General features: G+C 44.7%; 1 protein-coding gene across 4 annotated transcripts in view; it reads left to right on the forward strand.

The window, feature by feature from the left end:
• HMGCR (3-hydroxy-3-methylglutaryl-CoA reductase) overlaps positions 1-6,000 on the forward strand; it is a 54,712-nt gene that overhangs the window by 27,210 nt on the left and 21,502 nt on the right. Inside the window, exon 1 of one of the 4 annotated variants that reach the window (XM_024732782.1) lies at positions 5,165-5,239. The exons of 2 other annotated variants lie outside the window; for them this stretch is intronic. The gene's annotated coding sequence lies outside the window, so the exon portion shown is untranslated. Of the gene's footprint in view, positions 1-5,164; positions 5,240-6,000 lie in introns of those variants that run through there. One more of the 4 variants, XM_024732784.1, reaches the window with a different exon arrangement.

A 6,000-nucleotide genomic window follows, 5' to 3' on the forward strand; every position in this document is an offset into this window, starting at 1 on the left:
ATCTTTGATCTTAGGTTTATATCTTTTGCTATGCCCCTAAAATCTTGATAGTAAAATTGTTTCCTGTTTTTGAGTTAAGTGATCAGCAACTGGTTTGGGTACTTACTGTATGCTCACCCAGTGTGGGGACAATATGGAAGATTTAGAGGTGGGAGCCTTTCTTCAGTTTTGAGCTGGGCACATTGTCGAAAAAAAGGTTACATTCCCCAGCTCCCTTGTTGCTAGGTGTGGCCTTGTATTTCTGGCCACTGAGATATAAACAATGAAAAGGAGCTGACTCAGTTGGGAGGGGCCCTTTTTCCACCCTTTTGTTTTTATTCTGCTCCTTCCAAAAGGACTGGAATGCAGATATGGAAATGGAGCTCCAGTTGCCATCTTGGACCATAAGGTGACCCTGAGGATGGAAAACACAGGCTGAGGATGGTGAAGCAGAGAGACAGAAGGGTCCCTGAAAGCATCTTGCACTTCCATGTTAATCCTAGATGAACTATTTCCAGTTTTCTTTACCCAAGAATAAAAAGAAACGCTCATCTTGTTGAAGCCACTTCTAGTTTAGGCTTTCTGTTACTTGTAGCCAAATTCATTGCAATTTGTAGCAGATACAGTTAGGGTGCTATATACTTTTTGGGCCATATTTACGTACGAGCGACAGTACTTTCATATTAAAAGATGGCCTGCTATTTGCAGGCCTGGGCAATTGTTCTTTGTCTTTTCTTTCAATGGAGTTGCTCAGGGAAGCTGAAGAGAGCCCCCTTGCGCCATCATCCTTCTTTATTTTCTTTTACACTTGCCTTGTTTTTTCTCGCACCATTATAATTTCCTCCCTCAACTGGGAGCAAATATAAAGCTGAAGGAAGAGGTTGGGATTGGAAGAATGAAGGTGAACAGGAAGAAGATACTGGGGACTTGACAACTGAGCTGGATACAGATTTTATAGTAAATGGCTCACTCCACTCTTATCAACTGAGACCAGGACCAGGTTTGCTACTGAAGGAGAAAAAGTGGTGCTCACACTTGGGTCAAAATGAGTTCTTTTTCTTTCCCCTTTTATTGGTCTTTCATTGACTTTTTTTGGGAACCAGTCACCCTAGCCAAGAATCCCTAAGAATCTCGGGAATAGATGTTTACTCCTCATTATAGATATGCTGTTTCTATTGATATGCTGTCTGAACATTCTTTTTTCCTGAGGAGTGTAAATTCCTTTAAAAGAAAAAATATATATATATTCCAATATATCTCATACCCACTCCCCAACTGATTCTACAAAGCTGGGGAAGGGCCTAAAGAGAGGAATGGGGAAACTAAAGAAAATCACTATTAAACAGTGAAAGCAGGTTTGGTGGACAGAAGAAATCTTTAACTGTGGGCACCCTCTCCTGCAGAGACCTTTGCTCCTAACTTCAAGAGAGGCTCCAGCTATTGATTTCTGTTTAGAAAGTTTTAGAAACAAAGAAGCAGAATTCTAAGTTTTGCTACTGAAGTAAAATAGCAAAAAAAATTTAAAAAGAGGAGTAGCCAAGACTTTGGCCCACGTGAGATGCCACCAGTAGAAACTTGAGATCAGCCAACCTGCTCATGACTTCCTCACCTTTTAAATATCTCCTATCCTACAGTACTTCAAGATTTCTGCCAAATTAAATGTTCTGCTCCTGTATCTGTCACCTCCATTCTCATGCTCACAATCTTGACTCTAGTGCCTACAATAGCCTTCCTTCAAACCACTTCCTCCCCTTGTTCAAAACGCCCTGCACCCCAACTCCATGCCCTACCTCTTTTCTCAGTGGACCCTTGGCATACCTCACTCAGAACCCTTACCATGTTATCTGGAAGGATCCGTTTGTGTATGTTTTCTTATTTAAATCTGCACCTTGAGGGACTTCCCTGGCGGTCCAGTGGCTAAGCCTCCCCGCTCCCAGTGCAGGGGGCCTGGGTTCGATCCCTAGTCAGGGAGCTAGATCCCACACGCCACAACTAAAAGATCCTGCATGCCGCAACTAAGACCTGCGCAGCCAAATAAATAAATAAATATTAAAAAAAAGACTCTGCGCTTCCACTGCAGGGGGCGTGGGTTCAATCCCTGGTTGGGGAACTAAGATTCCACATGCCGTGCGGCACAGGTAAAATATATATATACATATAAGAATCTGTACCTTGAGTGCCTAGCCCTTTGCCTAGCACAGAGTAGCTCCTCCGTGAATATTTCTTGACCTTGAGCAGGAGCGATAATCAATCACAACATCTGCCAAAAGCTAAGTGACCAGTTATCAGTTGTAATGTACTAGTTAAAAAAGACATCCCTGAAATTAAAAAAAAAAAATTTTGTGCAAGACAAAGAGAGAGAGAAAATTACCCAAAGCTGGAAGATATAAATTTGAACACAGCTGGGAACTGTGAATGGGAAATAAGTAAAACTCTTTGTTGATGTTATGAAAGGTCTTTCACAATGGATCATCAGAAGCTTCAACAATCATGATATGTGCTAATACTAAAGATAGCACAGTGGAGTGGTTTAGAGCATGTGCTCAGGAAATGGACTTCAAAGTTCATATTCCAGCTGTGTAAACCTAGGCAGATTACTTAACTTCTCTGTTTCTGTAGCTCCATCATTTGTAAAATGCAGATTCTACTAATGCTTTCTGAATGTTATGAGAATTAAAGGAGTTAATAAAAATAAAGCACTTAGAAAAGTGGCTAGTGCATAGAAAGAGCTATGTAAAATTTTACTACTATTGTTATTATTGTTCCTGTTATAATTCCTCATCCTAAAGCATGGCCTATGACAACAAGAAGAAGGAAAAGTGATGGAGGGCTAACATACTTATATAAGTAAATACTAAGAGCTATGTGGATAAAGATGGCAATGTGGGCCATTCACTACTTTAAATTTAGATCTCTTAAAATTGTACTTTTATAAACTCTTTGCTGTGAGGGTAAACCCACAAAAGAAGAAAGCACAGATTCCTTTGTCCCCACGCCCCCACTTTCCCCTTCTATGTGTGTCCTTGTCAAATTTTGTGATTTATCATTAAGTACAAATTATTATTTAAGTGCATAAAGATCCTTTTGACATAAATTGGGAATCATATAGAAGTTGTTTTAAGAACATAAAACTAGACAATTAGAGTTTCTTTATTACTTGCTTTTGAACTCATAATCTCACTGGCGTTCTTAATTAAGCCGAGTTTGGGAATACAGTTTCCAGATCTTGGTCTAAAGACTTTTTGTTGAAACACCTTCATAATCCTTATTTGAATTTATATTAGTAAGCATTTATATAATCTGTAACTTATAATTCTGAGATAGCTGGTCCTTTTGACTTCTGGGGACATTAAAAGTACGACAAAGTTTCTAGCTCTGAGTACTTACAGATCTTTTTTTCTTTCTTCTTCTTCCTTTTGATAAGACTCATAATAGGATACTTTAGTTTTTGGTTACTTCCCCTTAGTCTTCTTCACTGTGAAAACTCTTTCCTTCCATTATGATCAATTCAACAAATATTTAACAGTCATCTAATTTTATGAAGGGGTATAAGGTTTATAAAGGAAGTTTCCATGTCTGTCATGTGGCTGCTATAACTCCAGTGCCAACCAAGGTGCGTTGCACATAATGGGTGCTTGAAAAGTATTTCGTAAAGAGATAGGAATAAAGATCCTATACTGAAGCAGTGGAGGATAGTAGAACCAGTATAAGTTTTAGATATGTGTTCAAATCTCAGTTTTCCAAATTATTATCTATGTGATCTAAAGCAAGTTGTTTAACAAACTCATTTTTTCTTGTAAATGGAAATATCTATTTCATAAGGATTATGAGAATTTATCAAGATAATAGTTTATTAAAACTCCTCCTGAGTGTATAGTGGGTATCAGGGACTGCGTTTCAAAATATAGGTCTTTAAACGTTGAGGGGATTGCAATTCCTGTTCTTAAGAAAGTTCCACATAATAATAACACAGGTCACAGAATATGGACATGTTATGGGTGTTGAGTAGGGAGAGATGACTGTATTTGAGGGCATCAGGAAACGAGGTGACATATGAAATAGTCCTTGAAGGAGAGTTAGGATTTCAACAGTTGAAATGTGCAGGCATGTCCAGATTAAACAGAGAACATAAACAGGGAGCAAAAAGGTACTGAGTGTGACTGAAAAAAGGACAGTTACTCTTTTGGCTGAAATGTAGGGTTGACACAGGAAGTAGTGAGAGATAATAAATGTGGGGTAGGGCCATATTGGGGTTGCCAATTTCTTTAATTCAACAGACAATGAGCAACTCTTGGTAATTTGGGGGTAGGCCAACGGAATAATAGGATTGGAAGGTGGAAGCACCTAAGCGTGGAGAGACCAGTTAGGAGAGGCTATTGCATTATTTCAGGCAAGAGATAATAAAGGTCTGCAGCAGGGAGGGGTCAGAGGGAAAGCAGACACGACAAAAAAGCAGGCACATTTCAGAGCGAATCGACAGTCTGTGCCTAGTGCCTTGTGCTGTAGGGAGAGAGGGAGAGAAGGGGGAAAGAGAAGGAGGGAGATGGGGGAAGAGGAGGAGGGAGAGAGAAACCCCATGACTGGAGCCATTTACACTATTTACAGGAATGGGTAAATCACAGGAAAGTGTCGGTTTGGGTTTCGGAAATGGGTCAGCTTGAGGTTTGGATTGCTCCTTGCTGCCACCTTCCCTTTTGTACATCCTGGTTTTCAGGGCCACCTCCACCTCTCTCCACCAAGTAATTGTGCATTCTATCCTTGACCTGACCCTGCGTTTATCTTCACGCCCCAATTCTGCTCCCTACTACTCCTGGCCATTGTACTCTCACAGCCACAGTGACCCCAGCTCAGGTCCTGGGCTGTAGGACACTCCACCCGCCAGATCCCCTATCGTCTTCGCCTAGGCAGCTTCCATGCGTGCGCCCCCACGGCTCTGTGACCAATAGGCAGGCCCTAGTGCTGGGATTCGACTGGCTATTGGTTGGCTGAGCCATGGTGAGAGATGGTGCGGTGCCCGTTCTCAGCACGGGTGAGAGCTGTGGGCGGTTGTTAAGGCGACCGTTCGTGACGTAGCGCCGTCAGGCCGAGCAAGTCCCAGATGATTGGCTAGACGATCGGACGATCCTTCCTTATTGGTCACAGGCTCGTCCGGCTCCGAGCGTGCGTAGAAGCAAAGGTTTCTTCCGCTCCGCGTCTTCGTTGACTGGAGACGCGCGGAGCGCCAGCTCCCGGGGACTGTGGCCTTTGGTGAGATAGGGAGGTGAGGAGGGCGGCGGTGGGCGGGAGCGGGTTAGGGTTGTGCAGGTGGCGGTTCTCGAGTTCCGTCCGGCTCTGGAAAGGGGCAGCCGGCACCTCCTGCCGACCCGGGGGGAGCTGCGCTGGCGGCTTTGCCCGGGGTGGCGCCCCGGTCCCGCGGGGACTGCGAGGAGACGTCCTTGACGCGCGGCCGGCCGAGTGGCGGCCCGCATCTATGCCGGGGAGCCCGCGGGCCAAGCTGGGCCAGAGGGGCGGGCGGCGGGCCGGCCTCTTCTGGGCTCCCGTCTCCATCGGTGGACCGGCGGGGCGGCGCCGCGTTCGCTGGCCCTGTCCGAAGTCGGCGGTGCTGGCCAAGCAGTCACGATCGTCGGGGCGGAAAGGGTGCCAGGCAGGGTGATCTCGGAGTCCCCTTAATTCGAGGAATGCTGGTGGGCTGTGGGGCAGCCAGGCCCGCAGGTTGGGGAGGGAACGCGAGAAGGTCTGTCAGGTGTGGGCATTCACGCCCAGGCTTGCAGTTATCACTGGGCTCACGCCCTGGCGCTGCTGTTCGTCAGCACCTTAAATGCTGCTGACTAACCCAGAGCCGTGAAAGAACCGTGGATCTGCATAGATGCGTCTGGTTATTTCCAGGAGAAACGGATTGAGAGGATGCAGAGCCCAAGGTAGAGACTTGCCCGAAGACTTCAACGATTCTTACTCTCCGTCTCCTTCCTCTCCTTTCTTCTTCTTCTTTTTTTTTTTTTTTTTTTTTTTGGGGGGGGGGGC

The sequence above is a fragment of the Neophocaena asiaeorientalis genome, unplaced genomic scaffold (genome assembly GCF_003031525.2).
Source record: "Neophocaena asiaeorientalis asiaeorientalis breed wild unplaced genomic scaffold, Neophocaena_asiaeorientalis_V1.1 scaffold515, whole genome shotgun sequence".
Taxonomy (NCBI): Eukaryota; Metazoa; Chordata; class Mammalia; order Artiodactyla; family Phocoenidae; genus Neophocaena; species Neophocaena asiaeorientalis.